This window comes from Hemitrygon akajei, chromosome 18, assembly GCF_048418815.1.
Source record: "Hemitrygon akajei chromosome 18, sHemAka1.3, whole genome shotgun sequence".
NCBI classification, from domain to species: domain Eukaryota; kingdom Metazoa; phylum Chordata; class Chondrichthyes; order Myliobatiformes; family Dasyatidae; genus Hemitrygon; species Hemitrygon akajei.
In genome coordinates this window covers 45,024,913-45,045,221 of record NC_133141.1, presented here as the reverse complement: position 1 = coordinate 45,045,221, position 20,309 = coordinate 45,024,913, and the positions used below count along the sequence as shown (strand labels likewise).

General features: G+C 47.6%; 1 protein-coding gene across 1 annotated transcript in view; it reads left to right on the top strand.

Moving 5' to 3' along the window:
* Positions 1-18,091: 18,091 nt before the first annotated feature.
* etv4 (ETS variant transcription factor 4) overlaps positions 18,092-20,309 on the top strand; it is a 113,799-nt gene continuing 111,581 nt past the window's right edge. The window contains exon 1 of the mRNA XM_073071584.1: positions 18,092-18,309. The gene's annotated coding sequence lies outside the window, so the exon portion shown is untranslated. The remainder of the gene's footprint in view (positions 18,310-20,309) is intronic.

The window sequence follows — 20,309 nt, the reverse complement described above, 5'->3', positions numbered from 1 at the left end:
CATGAATCCAAAATTCTTTTCACGGTGAAGACCTGTTTCCCATTGACAAACTTGTGTGGCGGCAGGACTGATGGTGGTGGGGCTAAAGGGCTGGTGTTTACAGGTATTAATTTGAAAATGTGTAAGATGATGCACCAAATAAATTGGATGCTAGATTTAAGGACTGAACAGCTAAAGGAATAACAGTTCTTTGCAACATAATGAAAGAAGGAACACTGTTCAGTTTTGAAATGCTTAAAGAGAAACACTTATTAGAAAAACAAGTTTTTTATCAGTATTTACAGATGCGACAATATGTTAATAAGACGCTTAAAAATGTAACCAAGGCAAATACACGCTTGATAGAGCTCTTTAGAAAAGCATATAATTCAGATAATGGCAGTAGAATCATTTCAAGTATGTATAAGGGGTTGTCAAATCTTAAAACACATTCGACTTCATACATTAAAACAAAATGGGAGAAGAAAGGAGGGATAATTATATCTGAGGAAGAATGGACAACAATATGGAGATATCAATGAAAGTGTACCAGTTCACAGAAATGGAGAGAGTTTGGGTGGAAAAACTTGATAAGATATTTTATTACACCCTCTCAGAAATCCCATTATGATAGTAACCTCCCTGTTTGCTGGAGAAATTGTGGAAATCAAAATGCAAATCATTATCATATTTTTTGGGACTGCCCTGTTATCAAAAACTATTGGAGGGGGATACACAATGCCCTACAAGGCATCTTTAAATGTGAAATACCCTTAGAGAGTAAGACCTTATATTTTGGATATATACCTCAAGAATGGTTGAAAAGAGATAAATATTTAATGAATATACTGTTGGTGGCTGGTAAAAAGACTCTTACTAAGAAATGGTTATCACAGGAGAGCCCAACTTTAAATATATGGATGGAAATTACAATGGACATTTACAAAATAGAGAAGATAACAGCATCTGTTAACCATAAGCTGGAACAATTTGATTCATACTGGGAAAAATGGTTTATCTACATAATGCCTCATAGGCCTGATTTTATTCTCACAAATCAATGAATCTGTTGTAAAAAAAAAGATCACTCACTACTTGTACATAGTTCTTTCCTTTTGCTTATTTTTTCTTTCCACTCTTCTATAAGTGTATACCTCAGATTTGTGGAGATTTGTGATATATATGATTATATGATATATATGTACAATGTCTGAAATACATCTTATGGAAATGTTTGTTTGATGAGGAACTTCAATAAAAAAATAAATTACAAAAAAAGCAAATGTGGAAGATGCATTCGATCTTGAGGGTCTTTAGGAGCTGCAAAGTGTAAGCCATCGGTTTTACTTTCTTGAGAATCTTGAACTGTCCAGTGAACTTGGGTGCCAACTTCACCAGGAGAGGCAAATCCTGAGTAGACAGCCAGACCTGTTACTCAGGCTGCAAAGCTGGGCTCTGTCTTCACTTGCAGTTTGCCTTTATTTCAGCCTTTGGGGTAGAGGTCTTCCTTCCCCTAGTCCATTTTTCCTTACAGTATTGGACGAGATTTTCAGCCACAGGAAACCCAACCTCGGCCTCCTGTTCAGGAAAGAGTGGCAGAAAATACCCAAATTGCCATTCGAACGGGGACATCCCATGCATTGAATGCTGATAAGTGTTATGAGCGACCTCTACTCACCACCCGTCTAGTTTTTCTGATACCAGGCACCTTAGTGTTCGTTCCATATCCTGGTTCACCCCCTCTGTCTGGCTGTTGGACAGCGGGTGAAACCCAGAGGAAAGATTCGCTATTGCCCCAATCAGCATACAGAACATCCTCCAAAAACGTGACATGAACTGAGGAACACAATCCGACACAATGTCCACCAGAAATTTGATAAACAATCTACAATTACCATGATGATGGTCTCTCCTTGGAAGGCAGAAGACCTGTGACAAAGTCCATGGAGATGTGTGCCAATGGTCTGTCCGGAACAGGTAGAGGGTGAAGGAGCTCTTGAGGTTGAGCGCAAGGCTCCTTGTTCCGAGCGCACGTATTGTTGGACCTCTTTTACCATTCAGGCCACCAGTATCTTCTCTTAATGAATTGGAGGGTCCGGACAATCCCTGGGTGAGCAGTCATTCTGATGCGTGTCCCCATTGAAGTACCTGGGACCTAGCGGAACTTGGGACAAACACATGACCTGGACGACTGTTCTTGGGTATCTCCCCTTGCGCCTGGGCTTTGAGGACAAGTGCATCGATTCCCCAACAAATTGGCGCTATCACCTTGACTTAGGGCAAAATGGTGGTCGGCTCCTCCTCTCTTTCGGGTTCACCGAACTGACGAGAAAAGTTGTCCAGTTTCTGGTTCTTTGATCCTGATCAATAGGTCAGGATGAAACTGAAGCAGTCAAAGAACAGAGACCACCTGGCCTGCCTGGAATTCAGTCTCTTGGCCTCCTGAATATAAGCCAGGTTCTTGTGGTTTGTCCATACGATAAAAGGGTTCTTGGCCAGGGACACCAAACCTCCAGAGCCAACTTGACAGCAAGCAGCTCTCTATTTCGGATGTTGTAGTTCACCTCTGCTGGAGATAGCCACCTGGTGAAGAATGCACACGGGTGCAGTTTATTGTCTGAAGGTGTCCACTGCGACAACACTGCACTCACTCCAACATCCTAGGCACCCACCTCCATGATGAAGGGCACGTTTGGTTAGGTGCAACCAAAATGGAAGCTGGCGTGAACCGCTGTTTGAGCTCTGCAAAAGCAGCCTCTGCTTCGTTAGTCCAAACAAAAGGGCCCGTGAATCTCTTACCTAGTGCTGTCAGCGGAGCCACCACTGAGCTGAAATTCCTGATGAACTTTCTGTAAAAGTTGTTAAATCCCAGGAATCATTGGACTTGTTTCACACTGGATGGCTGTGGCCTATCTCCGACTCCCTGTGGCTTACTGGGGTCCATCTTGAGATTGCCATTGGAGATGATGAAACCCACAAGTGAAATGGTGGTTACGTGAAATTCAGATTTCTCATAAAGTCCATGATTTAGAAGCCTCTGACGTGTGCGGTGTGCTCCTCCATGGACTTCAAGAAGATTAGGATATGATTCAAGTAGATGAAGGCTTGCTTATGAAGAACATCCCAGAGCACATCATTTACAAAGTTCTGGAAAACTGCTGGCCCACTCACGAGGCCAAAGGGCATGACAGTGTCTTGCCAGTGTGTTGAACGCAGTCTTCCACTCATTGTCCTCCTTTATGTGGACCAGGTTGTACGCACTCCACACATCTAGCTTCAAGAATACTCTTACCCCTTGGAGAATATCGAAGGCCGTGTTCATGAGTGGAAGGTAGTAACAATTTTTTGATCCTTATGCGATTCAGCCCAATGCATGGCCACAGGCTCCTGTCCTTTTTTTCTCTTCAAAGAAGAAGCCTGCGGCGGCTGGTGAGGTGAAGGGTCGAATGAATCCCAGGACAAGAGCTTCCTTTATGCACTCCTCTGTAGCACTTCTGTCCAGGCCTGAGATTGTGTATAATTGACCCCAAAGAGGATGATTACCAGACAGTAGATCGATAGCACAGACATAGGATCGGTGCGGTGGAAGAGTCGAAGCCTTTCCCCTGCTGAAGACATCTTAGATGGAAAGGATTTTGACCGGCTTGGGTGTTGCAATTGAAACACTCTGGTTCCGTCAGCTGTATACGTCTAGGGAAGACAATCTCGGGCCACGCCAAACGTGGGAGATTGAAGTGCAAGCCCCCCAAATCCCCGCTTGTGTTGATGCTGCATGATTCATTACCCTGTTACATATCAGTACCATGAAATAACAGACAGTACACCGCATACAATTAAACCATTTAGCTTTATAATTCTTAATTTGACTAAAGGGTTAGTAAAGAAAAAACAAAAAGAAAAGGGCCCATTTTAATGAGACAGTCTAACGGGCACAAGTTGGAGCTCACAGTTTCCCCTTCACCAATCCTCCTTCGATCTCCCCGGGCTTCATCGAATCACGGCCTTGCTCCAGCTCGAGTCCTTTGACCTCTTCTCTCCGGCGTCTTCTCCCTTTATCTCCTGCTGAACAAAAGCCCCAGCTCACCCCGGTGTCAGGCACACAATACAAAAACACACTCCCTTCATTGGACGGTTCACATTCCAAAGCACCCGTTATCTCTAACCATAAGCCAAACACTGCTTCTACAGAAAGACCATTACGTCAGCAGTGAAACCTTTCCCAGTGTGTTACACAACTAACCCCCGAACCTCCCTCTGAGGACGACTCCTAAGGCTCCTTAGGTAGCGGAGATGATTTAGCAGACCTCAGAGTCTCCTCCATAGGTTCACAAGAGTTTCGTTCAAACAGAACAAATCAGAGCTCCCAGACAATGGTAACAAGGCACTACAAATGGTCTTTGTGCTCCTGGGACTAGGCTCCAAGGGTCTACATTTAAGAGCCTTTCCCTTGGATGGGACCTGGCGACTGGATATCTTCAGCTTAGCTGCTAGAGTTCCAGACTGCTTGGGCACCTCCTTGGCTTGCTCCTGAACTAGAGACACTCTCACTCTAGTTCAGGCACACTCCCTGAATAAATGAGGACAGGACTAGCATGGTCCTGTTGGCTGGAGCCATCTTGTCTGCCCTTGGAAGCAGGACTGGGTCTCCCGAAGGCTCCAGGTTATCCCGAAACAAAGTCTGCTTCCTTGTCAGCTGCTAGTGTCAGGAGAGTCTGAGGTTTGGAACACCAAGCCAAAAACATACCCTCTTGCAATGACTGGACCATGCAATGATCCTGCCTTCCTTTCAGTTCACGGAAGGGGTATACTGGGGCAGCCAAAGATGCCCGAGGATCAGGGGTCCGTGAGGAGACTCAATGATATAGAATCTACCCTCATCCACAATCCCGATGTCTGCTGTAGGACCTGCCCGCAACCAAGAGGACGACCGTCAAGGGCTGGCTCAACTCCTGCGGAGTGCCCTGGAGTCCACAAAGTCATTTACCTCTCATCAGTCCTTACCCCAGGAGATCTCCACCCTCAGCGTGACCCCAGAATCAGTAGGGTTGGGAGCAGTGACTGCTACCGTCACAGTCCTCCTGACACTGGATGGTCATAGCAGTGACGGACATTCAGCCCGCAGGTGACCTGTTACCCCGCAGTAATAACAGCAATCTCGACTCTGACGCTGAGACCTCTCATTGACGGAGAATCTTGTGCAGCCGATTTGCATGGGCTCGACAGGTCACTATCCGAGGTCGGAAGGTGGAACTGCAATGTGTTGCGGCCGGGCTCGGGCAAGCTCTCTTCAACCTCTTGCGGTAGTCCCACTCTCGCTCCGCCAGGCAATTATTGAGGCAGATTAATTGGTCAATCAGAGCCTCTAAGTCCCCTACCAAAGGCAAGGGCATCCTTTAGTTTGCCTCAGAATCCCTGGCTGTACAGAGCAGCCTGGATCTCCCCGTTCCAGCCACTCTCCTCAGCTAAAGTCCAAAACCCAATAGCACAGTCGACCATCTACCCTGATGCACCTTTACCAGACGGTCCAAGGCTCTGATGGAACACCCTTCTCATGGCATCCATGAATTCCTCTGAATCCAAGCAAATCTCTGACCTCCATTCCCAATACACGGTGGCCCAGGCCAGGGTTCTCCCTGTCTGGAGAGAGATCATGAAGGCCACCTTTCTATGCTCTGTAGGGAACCGGGATGGCTGGAGTCCAAAGACCAAGGACCATTGAGTGAGGAAGCCACAGCAAGAGTCCGGGTCACTGCCGAATCGCTCCGGGGTTGGAAGATGGACTGACTCCGCAGAATGACCGACAGCCTCACCTGAGTGACTCCGGCCTCCTCTTTGTGATAGTTGGCACACGGCCACCTGGAGATCATGTATCTCCTGGCTCTGTCTAGAAACATTCTCACTGTGGCTGCCCACAGCTGACGACAGACTCTGATACCTCACTGGGTCCACGTTAGGCTCAATCGTACTGTGACGAGAGATCGAGGTAAGGATGGTAAGGACCCAAGTGATGGAGTATCCGAGACTAGAATCGAGACAGGATACGAGACTGAAACAAAGACAGGGTTCTCAACTAGATGCGAGACGAGAATCCAACGCTGAGCTGCGATTGAGCACGGAACCTCAGTTCAGATGCTCTTTAAATATTAAAAACCTGGCACCAAAACATGGATGCCAATTAGCGGGGCAGGCCTGAATCTTTAAAGTGGCCATGCCAGCTAGCCGTATTCTGGAGAGTTAGAGCATCTGACCCCTTGGAGGGTGGCACGGTTGGGTGTGTCGTAACAGCCTACGCTTAATCCCTTCATTAATCATGTACACATAGCTATTAGCAAACCTTCTTTGCAGGTTGATGAAACTTATCTCAACACAAGGTGATAGAAAGTAAAACCGCCAGCATAATCAAAGATCCCATTGACCCTGGAAATTCTCTCTTCTCCCCTCTCCCGTCAAGCAAAATATACAAAAACTGAAACCAGGTTCAAATGTAACACTTACCCAACAGGCTGGTATATGTCTAGGGGAAAAGGAGATCCAGCCACACACCAACCCACCTCCCGTACACGCAGGTGCTGTGAGAATCGCGTTTATGCCTCGCGCCCGCCAACAGTATCAAACCCACAACAAATACCGGTATGAAATACACTTTAAAGAGTCTACTAAGATTAAAAGAGTATTAGGCAATACAATATATATATACAAGAAAAAAACAAAAGGCGCCAACTTATCAAAGTTCAGTCAGTTTAGTGCACTTGGTGGAGCTCATCCAGCGAACCATTCGACTCCCCGGTGGTCGTCCGAGCGCACGTCCTCCTTCCTCGGCGTCTCCCTCCGGACTCTCCTCACACCCCAAGCCCGCGCAACCCCTCCCCCAAGTTCCCAGCCTCACAAAACACAATAACATTCCCCATTGATTAACAAATGAATACAATTACCATATCAGCCATTCTAAAGTGAAACAACGGCGAGAGAAACTTTTAACAGACAAAGAAGCATTCCTACTCGTAACAAACCAAAGAAGCCATTTTGAGTAACATACACAGTACATTGTACACTCTCCCCCCACCAGCAAATGTCATGCCCTCATGGCATTACCAGAGTTCCCCAAAGCTTCTTGCAACACCCAAAACCCAACCCAGGTGCAGAAAGCAGTGACATAACTACCCAGAGCAGTAGAAATCACACTCGGTTCTCCTGGTACCACATATGTCAACCGCTCCGGGGGGTGTCTACTCCTCTGAGATCTCCATACCCCTTCTGCCCCACTGGGCTCCCTCTCCACCTGCGAACCCACTGTCTCGGACACCCCAGGTCTTCCTGACAGACCCTCACCCCCTTCCTCACGGGGGTCCTCCCTCACCTGAGATCTCTCCGGCTCACGCTCGGGCTCCACCCTCTCTCTCACCAATGTTGGCTGCCTCTCCATCTGACCCTCAAGACCTTCCCTCCTCTCACCCAACTCAGTATGGGAAGGGCCAGGAGCCTCCTCTCCGGGTACTGGAGCACCAGCGAATGGGAACAGGGGCCACTCATCTGAGTCGTCCTCTTCCGAATCAGTAGCCATTTCCGGGCGAGGGACCCGTCCCCGCTCTTCAGCAGCGGTCTCTTCCCTTTCTCTGCGCCCTCGCAGAGTCCTTGTACTGGGCGTAACCTCCCACTCTTGCTCCGTATCCACCTGCACCGCTTGACCCAGCGGCAGCAGGTGATTCCGATGTAGTACCTTGATAGGCCCTTTCCCATCCTCAGGTTTCACCCGGTAAACTGGCAGGTTCGGCATCTGGCTCTCTATTACATAGGGGCTGGCCGCCCATCGATCTGCCAACTTGTGCTTACCAGGGAGTCCCAAATTCCGTAAAAGGACCCGGTCGCCCGGCAATAATTGAACAAACTTCACCTTTCGATCATACCACATCTTATTCCTCTGATTTTGTTTGGTAGCCGCCGCCTTGTCCAACTCGTACGCCCGCTGTAACTCCCTCTTCATGTTGGACACATACTTTAGATGGGACTTCCCGGGTAATTCACCCACTTCACCCCCAAAACACAAGTCAATGGGCAACCTCGCTTCCCGCCCGAACATCAGATAATAGGGCGAATATCCTGTAGCATCATTGCGAGTACAATTGTAACAGTGAACCAATTGTCCAATATGACGACTCCACCTGCTTTTCTGCTCAATCTCCAGCGTCCCGAGCATATCCAACAGGGTCCTGTTGAACCTCTTTGGCTGCGGATCTCCCTGTGGGTGATACGGGGTAGTCCTGGATTTCTCAACCCCAAGCATAGTCAGTAATTCATGGATAAGGCGGCTCTCAAAGTCCCGCCCCTGATCGCTATGGATTCGCCTGGGAAGGCCGTAATGAACAAAATACTTCTCCCATAACACCTTCACCACTGTCGTCGCCTTCTGATCCTTAGTGGGAAATGCCTGAGCATAACGAGTGTAATGATCGGTGATGACTAAGACATTCGCGGTGTTGCTGGTGTCAGGTTCAATCAACAGAAAATCCATACATACCAGGTCCAGAGGTCCCGCACTCTGCAAGTGCGACAGTGGAGCCGCCAACGCGGGCAGGGTCTTCCTCCGGATGCAACGACTGCATCCCCTACAGTATTCTTCGACTTCCCCCCTCATCCGGGGCCAGTAGAACCGGTCTTTGAGTAATCCATAGGTCTTTTCCACCCCCAAGTGTCCAGAATCATCATGTAGGGCCTGGAGTACAGCCTGCCGATACTCCTCCGGCAGGACCAGTTGCCAACAGTGGGGTTGGTCCGGAGGCGCCGTTACCCGGTACAAGATTTTGTTCTTTAACTTCAACCGAGACCACTCCTTCAACAACAGGGGCACGAATGGGAGTTTCGCCTTCTCAGCCAACGCCCCATCCCCCCTCTCGACCGCTCTCCACACTGTGCCAATGCCCGGGTCATTTTGCTGAGCAGCTGCCACTTCCCCCGGACTCAGTTCCGGCAACTGTTTAGTCCGCAGTGCAGTCAGGTCACAGTAAGCTAGGGGTATGGCGTCGTCAAAACCCCCCAAATGGTCCACGGCTCGTTCCAGCCTCCCTCTTCCCTCGGCCTTCACGGTGATAGCAAACTGACACATCGCCTTCACTCCAGGGGCAGGGACACTCTCCCACTCCTCATCCCTCTCCTGTTCCCCCGGCTCCCGACGAGACAAAGCATCCGCATCGACATTCTTGCTTCCGGGCCGGTACCTCAGGCTGAAATCATATACCGACAAGGCCGCCAGCCACCGATGTCCTGTGGCATCCAGCTTTGCCGAAGTCAAAATATAAGTGAGTGGATTGTTATCCGTTCGCACCTCAAACTTGGCTCCGTACAGGTAATCGCCCAACTTGTCCACCACCGCCCACTTCAGCGCCAGGAACTCCAACTTGTGAGTGGGATAGTTTCTCTCCGATGGCGACAAGCTTCGGCTGACAAAGGCTACCGGCCTCAATGCTTTGCCATGCTCCTGGTACAGAACAGCCCCGAGACCCTTTCCACTGGCATCCGTGTGCAGCACATATGGCTTCTGGGGATCGGCAAAAGCCAACACCGGGGCCTGGGTCAGTACCCTTTTCAAAGATCGGAACGCCTCTTCACATTGATCATCCCATCTCGAGCCAAAAGGTTCCGCCGGGTTCCAGTATCCTCCAGCGTCCTGCCTCTGGTCCCCCGTCCTTTTCTTTCCCACTGGGGGATAGCCACACAACAGCTGAGTCAACGGGTGACACACTTTGGCGTATCCTTTCACAAATCGCCGGTAATACCCACAGAACCCCAAAAATGAGCGCAGAGCGCCCACTTTCTGGGGTCTCGGCCAGGTGGTCACGGCCTCTATCTTGGTTGGATCAGTAGCCACTCCCTCTCGCGAAATGATATGGCCAACATAGCTAACCGACGACTTGCAGAACTGGCATTTGTCCAGGGAAAGCTTCAACCCTTCTTCATTAAGCCGGCCCAACACCTTCAACAGCCTCTCCTCATGTTCCTCCAAAATCGATCCAAACACTATCAAATCGTCCAGGTACACCAGCACCTCTAACAGATTCATATCCCCCACAGTTCTCTCCATGAGCCTCTGGAAGGTGGCTGGGGCTCCCAATATGCCTTGGGGCATTCGTTCGAACTGAAAGAACCCCAGCGGGCAGATAAAAGCGGTCTTCTCTTTATCGCCCGCACTCATCGGGATCTGGTAATACCCACTTCTTAAATCCAGCACACTGAACCACTTCGCACCGCTCAGGCAGTCCAGCGCATCCTCGACTCTTGGAACAGTATATTGATCAGGGACAGTTCGCCGATTCAACGTCCTGTAGTCAACACACATGCGCACTCGCCCATTCTTCTTCCGTGCCACCACTATTGGGGACGCATAAGGACTTCGGGACTCAGCTATGATTCCGGCCTCCTTCAACTTGCACAAGTGCTGCCGCACGTCCTCAACATCTGCCGGAGCCAGCCGCCGGGATCTCTCTCGGAACGGGGTGTCCTCCGTCACCCGGATGGTGTGGCGAGTGCTTTTGGAGCAGCCCATATCAAACTCGCCCCGAGAAAAAAACAGCTTCCATCTTCAGCATCTTCTCCACTAGCCTGTGTTTCCACTCCAGCAACACAGGGGAATCCCTGAAGTTAAAGACTTCAGCGGTCAGCTCCCTTCGATGCTCCGATCCCTCCCTGTTAGGGGTCCTCACTGGTGCGCTAGACATTACTGTCACCGGGAACAGATGTGCCAGCAGCATTCCCCTCTTAAAGGTGATTTCTCTTGCCGTGGTGTTCCTGACACTTATAGCTATACGCCTCGCATGTACCACCCCTGGTCTCTGCACTTCGGGCCTCACCAGCGCCCCCGCCGGAAATCGTGTCTCCCCTTCAAGATGGTCCAGGCCGTCTACTAACAGGGCTTCGCCCGTCGGCACTCCTGGGAATCTGGGGATCCCCATCACTAGTGCTACCTCCCCGGGTCAGATCACCTTGGGCCTCGCCTGTGTACACCACACCGTCCCTCGTTTACACTCCGGGTCCAGTCCTAGGGAGGCAACCCCTTCTTTGAACACTGCTCGAAACACTGGATGCACCGAGAGGGTCTCCAGAAAGTCTTCCCCCGCTTTCTCCTTACAAGCTCCCAGGAGCCGTCACACAACGGGGGAATTAGTCCCCACCAGGAGGGCAGCACCACCGGTTTCCACCAGGTCCGGACACACCAACACCAACGTCTCAATAGCTTCGGACACTCCCACATCGCCCTCCGAGAACTCCAATCTCACCGATAGGTACCCATCGTACAGGTAGTCACCCTCGCTCACACCCCAAATCTGCAGGGCGTCAAATGGGGTTACGGGCAAATGCTTTAGATATTGGTTGTAGAAAGACCGGTACAATAAGGTCACCTGCGATCCCGTATCCAGAACGGCTTTTGCGTAAACTCCCTCTATCCGTAGACCCACACTGGCACGGGGTCCTACCAGCCCATCTGGAATAGAGGCGTGGGCACCCGGTGGTCCCCTGGCTGATCTCTGGGAACGTGTTCCTCCAGAGGCTCCAGTCCGTTCCCTCACTGAGCCTCTCCTAAGTTTCCTGACACCTCCCCCTTCTTAGTCGCAGGAGGGCTTGCCCTCCGCGGGACTCCTTGTCTCTCACAATCCCACCTAAAGTGTCCCTCCTCTCCACAGCTATAGCACACCCTCGGCCGCCCACAGTCCCGCCTGAAATGCCCCTCTTTCCCACAGTTAAAGCACACGCTGCCTGCCGCCCCTCCTCTCCCAGGACGACTCCCACTCCCAACCCACGGCACTGGTCGCCCCTGAGAGTGGGGACCTCCCCTGTCCCTCCCCTCCAGAGGGGATTCTCTACCCCTCGGTGGGTTGTCATTCCTCCACCCAGCCACCTCTTCCTGTATCGCTGAGGATCGCTCCCGTAGGCCCACGCCCCTTTTCCGCCCCAACGCTCTCTCTTCCTCCCGCACCTCTCTAATCAGTTGCCCGAACGATGAAGGGGGTCCTATCCTATAAGCCTGCCGAATAGTCCACGCCACCTTGTCCTTCTCCAGAGAGCCACTGAATAACTGACTCATCCTCACGCTAGCCACGTCAGGCGCCTTCACTACCCCCCCGGCGCCGCAGCCCCGAGAGCATCCCCTCCATCCTAAATATGTACTCGGAGAGCTTTTCCCCTCTCCATTGTTCCAGGCATTGGAACTCTGCTAAAAGCAGCCAGGGTTCCCCTGACAACCCAAACGCTCCCTCCAAAACTTCTATACATTCCTCCACTGAGGCCCCAGACTTTTCAGCTTTCCACTCCCGAACTGTTTTGGCTGCTAAACCCCTCAAACTTCCCACCAATCGCTGCCTCTTCTCCTCCTCCGAGCCTGGCCACTCCTCTAACATCAAGGACGTATGCTCGATCCAGGTCTCATAGTCCACCTCCCCGTCCGGAGTAGGCTTGGCTCCGGAGGACACCCCCAGCTTCAGCCGTGGCCTCTCGGCCACTCCCACCAGGGAGTTAAGTGCGGCTGCCAGCTCGGAGGCTTCCACCCTACCTGGGGAGCGGGGCCTAGTCACGACTCCCTCCTCCCTCCTCCCTTTGCTAGTGCCTGCCACCTCTCCGGGGTTTTCCTCTAGCTCTAGCTCCTCCTCTGATGTCTCCTCAGCCTCATCCTCAGAGATAGTGTGGAGCCCCCACAGCCCCTCCTCCCCCGGTACACTGACCGTCGCCGGCAGTTCCAACGTCCTGACGTCAGCACTCGTACTAACCAACACCCAGCTAGACTCCATCTCTTTACCACACCGTCTAGCTACCAATTCTACCTGCCCCATACCCTTCACCAAACTTAACCCCCACACTACCGCGTCTCTCGAAACTCGAAAATCCACTCCGCTCACTACGCATGCGTACTGTACCGGTACACCTTCAAATCTGCACCAGCGAACAATTTTATCTCTCTCCATTTCCGCTCACTACCTGCGCGATTCCACAGCCCCCTGACAATCCAATCCCGGCGAGCACCCCACAAATATAACACTTACCCAACAGGCTGGTATATGTCTAGGGGAAAAGGAGATCCAGCCACACACCAACCCACCTCCCGTACACGCAGGTGCTGTGAGAATCGCGTTTATGCCTCGCGCCCGCCAACAGTATCAAACCCACAACAAATACCAGTATGAAATACACTTTAAAGAGTCTACTAAGATTAAAAGAGTATTAGGCAATACAATATATATATATACAAGAAAAAAACAAAAGGCGCCAACTTATCAAAGTTCAGTCAGTTTAGTGCACTAGGTGGAGCTCATCCAGCGAACCATTCGACTCCTCGGTGGTCGTCCTCCCGAAACTCCCACTTTGGACTCCCCGGTGGTCGTCCGAGCGCACGTCCTCCTTCCTCGGCGTCTCCCTCCGGACTCTCCTCACACCCCAAGCCCGCGCAACCCCTCCCCCAAGTTCCCAGCCTCACAAAACACAATAACATTCGCCATTGATTAACAAATGAATACAATTACCATATCAGCCATTCTAAAGTGAAACAACGGCGAGAGAAACTTTTAACAGACAAAGAAGCATTCCTACTCATAACAAACCAAAGAAGCCCTTTTTAGTAACATACACAGGACATTGTACACAAGGATAGCTGCTATCCCATGATCTTGCATGGACCTCATACTTTAAGATGGACCCTTGGCCTCACAATCTACCTCATTATGATCTTGCACCTTATTGTTTACCTGCACTGTAGCATTTACACTTTATTCTGCATTGCTATTGTTTTACCTCATTCTCGCTCAACGCACTGTGTGATAATCTGATCTGTATGAACTGTATGCAAGACAAGCTTTTCACTGTAACTTGGACCAATGCCAACAACAATACCAATAAGTAAAACTTGGAGACAAGGGTGAACTTCTTTTATATATTAAGAATCTTTGTTAAACTGGAAGCCACATTAGCTCGTGAGTGCAGAGGTGATGAATAAAAAAGACTGGAAACAGCTTGAAACATGGACAGCAAAATTTTGGATGACTTTATGATTATAATATATGGAAGCTGGAAGGCCAGGCAGGAATTTGTCACGATAATGAGGCAAAGAGGAAGTAATGGAATGGATGAATGACTCAGCAGTAAGAATGCAGAGGCAAGAATTGAAACGTGCGATGTAACAACCATAAAAATACATCGCTAAATTTGCAGCAGATCTAATTCCTGATGCAGGGTTTTAATCCAAAATATCGAAAACTCTCTTCCTCCCACAGATGCTGCTCGTCCCGCTGAGTTCTCCGAGCAGATTGCTTGTCACTTGCGATGAATCTGCTTCAGGGAGTACAATGTGATCTGTGACTCAGGAACAGAGCTTCAGCCTTGAGCTGGGGCAGAACATTTTCGATGGGGAACACAGAGTCCAGTTTCTGCAGCAAGCCCTGTACTGTGTAGCAAGTGTTATGTGATACACTTTGGAAGGGTGAATTTGAAGACAGAGTACAGGGCTAATGACAGGATTCTTAGCAGTGTGGAGGAGCAGAGGGACTCCACATCCACAGATCCCTCAAATTTGCTGCACAAGTTGATAGGGTGGTTAAGAAGGTGTATGGTGTGTTGGCCTTCATCCGTCAGGGGATTGAGTTCAAGAGCCACAGAGTAAAGTTACAGCTCTATAAACCTCTGGTTAGACCACACACAAAGTATTGTGTTCAGTTGTGGTCGCCTAATTATAGGAAGGACATGGAAGTTTTAGAGAGAGTGCAGAGGAGGTTTACCAGGATGATGCTTGGATTAGAGAGGGTGTCTTACGAGAAAAGGTTATGTGAGCTAGGTTTTTTTTTCTTTGAACCAAAAAGGGATGAGAGGTGATTTGATAGAGGTGTATAAGATGATAAGAGGTGTTAACAGAGTGGACAGCTAGTGCCTTTTTTCCCAGGGTGGAAATGGCTAGTATGAGGGGTATAATTTTAAGGTGATTGGAGGAAAATATAGGTGGGGATTATAGAGTTATGTTTCCTACATAGAGAGTGGTGGATGCATGGAATGCTTTGCCAGGGGTGGTATTAGAGGCAGATATATTATTGGACATTTTAGGACACCAATAAAAGAAAAAAGTAAAGGGCTATATGAGAGAGAAACATTAAATTGATCGTGACATAGGTTAACAGGTCAGCACAGGATAATGGGCTGTAGGGCCTTTACTGTGCAGTACTGTTCTATGGTCTTTCTAAACAACCTATCTACCCAGGTAATATATTTGCCTTCCAGAACAAAGCAGGCTGAATTGATGGCCAAATACATGACCAAAGAAGAAAGAGGGTCTTTCAAGGATGGGAATGGAGGGTTTTTTGGGGTGGGGAAGCCTTACTGTTGAGAGATCTTGAGGACTGGGGAGAGAATTTTGATTCTTCCACTCTCATAGGATGTGTCAGTGTTTAAATTCTTACTCAGAATACCCTTCCTGAGGCCTTGAAAACCCAAATGCCCACTGTAAAACTGGCAAAGCGAGTTAAGTCAGACACTGTCAGTTTATTATCATGCTTAAAATGCCACTGTCTGATTGGAAGGTGTTGACAGAAAATCAGAGAAGCAGTGGATTAGAGACGCTTTTCAAAGCACTCAGATTTCATCCCCCATTCAGCCCGCCCCACTTTGACATACCCTGCATGAACACCCATGTTGGAATCCCCTGCACACTCCACAAAAAAAGCTTTGGCACATTAATTAAGTGGAGGCAATTTCCACTCATCCAATGTTGTGTGTCAGTCAACCCTTCCAAAATGTACAGTTGGTCTTATAGGCAGAAGGTAATGCAGCATAGGGAGAGTGCTGACCCTCAGACACTTACATTAATCCTCTACAAATACCATTTTATTCTCCCCACTTCTGCTGAACTCCTAGATTCTACCACTCACGGAAGCAGTACAAACAAATTAAGCTGGCCAATTAACCTATGAAATAAATTTATAAATTGGTAAATTATTGTCACATGTACTGAAGTACGGCAGGCCTGTTATAAAGATAATTTCATTTCATCAGTGCATCAAGTGGAATGAAATCAGAGCAATCAGTGGAAACTCATGGGGGAATAGGGAGTATTTGAAAGTCTACACACACAGCTCTGGAGGTGAGAATTGAACCTGCCTGTCTCACTGGACCCACGAGGCAGCAACTCACGGGTTCCGCCACTTTGCAGCTGATTAAGAGAGCTGGAGGCTTGGCAGTGGCGGAAGTCATAAGCATACGTGTTGAAATGGAGGCCGTATGATGCAGATGAGAGGTCGGAGAAAGTCAGTTCATGTTCCTGCCTGAGAGTTGAATCCTGACCTCAGACTATGAGCAGTTTGCATGCTGTCCCCAGGACCATGTGATTTTCTGTCAGCTTCGAATGTACCCTCCCACATTCCAAAGGCAGGGACTGGTAGGTTAATTAGTTAATAAGTTTTGCTAAATGGCAAAAGAGTCAAAATGAGTGCTTATGGGAAAGCCACTGTTTTGGCTGCTCTTCAAAGAGCCAGCATGTAATTAATATGATAGATGTTTGGCAGCACCAGCAGCAGTAGTGGGAAAGCAAGAAGAAATGACTTTGCAGCTGATTGATTTGGTATGATTAGGTAAATTGGAATGGAGCTGAGCAAAGAGAGCCCCACCCTGCTTAATGACAGTGTAAAACTGCAATGAGGATGTGATCAGGTCTGTCAAAGGTGCACAGGATAACCAACCTTCACATTGTCTCATTGGAAGCCATTTTCTGAGTGCTAGAGGAACTCAGTAGAACAGGCAGCATCTATGGAGAGGAATAAGCAGTCAACATTTCGGGTGAGACCCTTCATCTGGATAGGTGAAACCGGGGGGGGGGGGGGGGAGAATGAAGAGGCAAATGGCTGAAGAAGAAAGAATCTTGTAGGAGAGGCCTGTGAATGATGGAAGAAACAGAAGGAGGAGGGGTACCAGAGGGAGGTGATGGGCAGGTGGGGAGAAGCAAAGGGGTGAGAGAAGAGGTTTCACCTTTCACCTGCCAGCTTGTACTCCTTCTCCTCCCACCCACCTTCTTATTTTGGCTTCTTCCCCTTTCTTTTCCAGGCCTGATGAAAGGTCTCAGGCAGAAATGTCAAAGGTTTATTCCCCCCACCATGGGTACTGCCTGACCTGCTGAGCTCCTCCTGCACTTTGTGTGTGTTCCTTAAGATTTCCAGCATCTGCAGAATCTCTTGAGTTTATAGAGTTAATGCTTGTATTGGGGACAGTTCTAATCCTTAAACCCAATAAATATTTCCTCTGAGGTTCCCTGTTCACCACATTCAAACCTATTCCCTTGCATCTATTGCTTCAAAATATAAATAGTAATAATATCTCCCACCTCTTTGATGAGCATGTTACAAATCTGGAGTCTGTTAAAGCATACTGCAAGTCCTTCATGGTACAATACAAGTAAGATTTGTAATTATATTCCACCACTGGAAGGAATTGTGCTTGATTGTTACAACAAAAGCACACATTTCACAAATGTTTATGTGGGATTTAAAGGGTTAATGGTTCCACTGCTTTTGACTCAAGTCGTGACAGTGGAAAATGAGGAGGAGATAAGTTTGCATGATGCAACTCTGGTGCATGTTTGGTACATATGCATCACACCCTGTGTAATTTCAAGCAAGATATAATCAAAATTAACTCCAGATTTTCTCTGTAAACTGTGCCCTAGTGTGCATGTATGTTGAGGTTAAGTCCAATGCAGCTAGCTATCTTGGAGTACCTGTTGATAGATTGCTTTTTATTAAATAAACTTCAGCAGTTTAGAATTAAGATTCTGTTTGCAAAATGTCATTTTAAAAAGCGCAGTTAAGCCTTTCGTAAAAAAAATAGACAGTTAAATATATTTTGCCTGAACAAATACTCACTTCCACTGCTTCCAGATTTTATGAATGACCCCTTGAAGGTTTTTTTTGTGAATGAGAGGCCATGGCAGAGGATCAAAACTATGAATGGAACAGAGCGCCTAGAACTTGATTGGTTCCAGATCTGGGGGCGGGTGTGGTGCCCCTCCTTCAGGTAATTTAACACCTCGGCTCTCACCTCTCATAGGCTAGAACCTCTATTCGAGTCATGTCATTGACTGAGGCCGGTCATTCATTAAAAAAAGAGAGGAGAGAAACAGAGAAATCTGAGCCCGTGAAAGAGGAAATGAACCAATCGCTGAATCCCTTGGGCAAACAACTGACTGAAGCAAGAAAAACAAGTCTTTTGAAACCTTCACTGAAGTCGGCTGCACAGAATTATTAAAGGAAAACTTTACATATGCAGCTTGCCGATTCCGGGGATTTATGTTGTATTAGTCAAACCATTTCCATAAATCAGGTGAGATCATAGTTTTGATGAAGTTTAATTTCTTATTGCAGCAGTTAAGCACCCTCCTCCCCCTCACGGTTTGATGCTTATCACGCGATGATCTGCTTTGTTTTATTAGTCTGATCCGACCAAACATGAACTGTTCAACATAAACGACACTGGGAGCACTTGAAGCTACACTGTCCCAGAACTATACTTCTGCGCATAAAAAATAAAGACGTGTTCCGGGCAATTTTTTTTTAAACAAAAGTATTTTTTACCTTTAGTTCCCTTTACTCTGAATTTTACCAATATTTTCTATATTTAAGAAATGCGACTCACGTTTAGCCAATGGTTAACAACAGTATAAAAACTCTCGAAGTAGTAATATATGATTTCCAATTGTGATTTGTCGCCTAATCCACCTTCCGTTTACAAAAGCATTTCATTCGCACTAAGTATAAATGGATCTTTATGAAAATCCTATGAATAAAGTGTTATTTTACTTTATCGACATCACAAAGGAACCTTCAAGTACATTTTTCAATGAAGGAACTGTATAGCTAGCTGTTGTTTTCTTACTAGAGAACATAACATTCATATGTTCCAGTGAATTTGATTACGATCTTGCAGGGATTTCATTTCTAGACTCGTGCAGATGGGAAATATCGACAGCAGATTGTATTCAATCACTTAAAATATAAATATTATAACTTTTCATATTATATAGCTGTGTTCCGACTCAAGAAACTGTTTAGTAACAACTGTACTTCCAATCTTGTTTATTACTTTTCTTTCACCGTCAGAGGGCCTGAAGGTTTTTTTAAACCCTTAAAGCTTTGTAGATATGCTATGCTTTTGTGCAGTCAGAGCACATCTCTCTTCCTTTTTCTGTCTGACATTCGACTGTCTCTCCGGAGCTGTTTTGTTTAGAGAGACCCGAGTGTGTTGGAATCCAGAAAGATAACTAAAAGGAGAACAGAGAATTTAAAATTTAGGACTTCAGTGAAAACTCTTAACGGCTATTTAAGGCTTTAACTATAATTACACCTTTCGTAGACAAATGTAGTGTTCAGAAAACATGGGCCAGTAAATCTACTGATGGCAAGTGCACTATGATGATGTGAAAACAGAGTGATTCTGGTCGTGGTCCCAAAGGAATCTTAAACATCCTTGTCTTTAGTAACATAAGCAGTTTCTTTAAAAGAATCCTGAAAGTGCAGCTTAAGTCCCGTAAAAGCTTTACTCGTGTCTTTGTTGGCGTAGTTATAAGTGCTGATGTTAGCACGAAGTGGAAGTAATGTCTTACATACCTACCTCTTTCACTGGAGAAGGTGGTTGGGTGCCAATTAGTCCTTGATAATTACTTTGAACGACGATGCCACAATTTAGCAGCCGGGCTCAAACTGCTAAATTATTTGGTACTAGAAATGGAAATATGTTACTTTTTTGTATTGCTGGTTTTTATCTTTACATTCTTCCCTTTTTCTCTCTCTCTTTCTCCACTCCCATGTCTATCTAGAGCACAAACGCAAAGTACTGAACGCAAGAGATGCAGGACATCTAGAACAACACACAGGATCCCGATAAAGGGTCTCGGCCCGAAACGTCGACTCTTTATTTCTCGCCATAAATGCTGCGTGATCTGCTGAGTTCCTCCAGCATTTTGCGTGTGTTGCTCAAGATTTCCAGCATCTGCCGTCTCTCTTGCGTCCATACCTTTTTATCTTTCTTTCTTTCTTTCTTTCTATCTATCTTAGCTGAGGCCAGGAAAACTCTGGTCAGGGCTCTTCACTCTGAGCTTCACATACAATTTGGCAGTTCTGTACATCAGCACCCACCAAAATCAATGCATCTTTCGTGCAGCAGGTTGTGGTGAACAGCAAGGAACAGTGATAACCCCGCTGATTTTTTTACTCTGACTTTAACGATTATGCTTTTCTAGTTTTTCTTTAACAGTGCAATCTTTCTGCTAATCCCTTCCCTGCCAATAAATGGTCCACCCTATGATGCTAGCTGGTTGTCTCGTT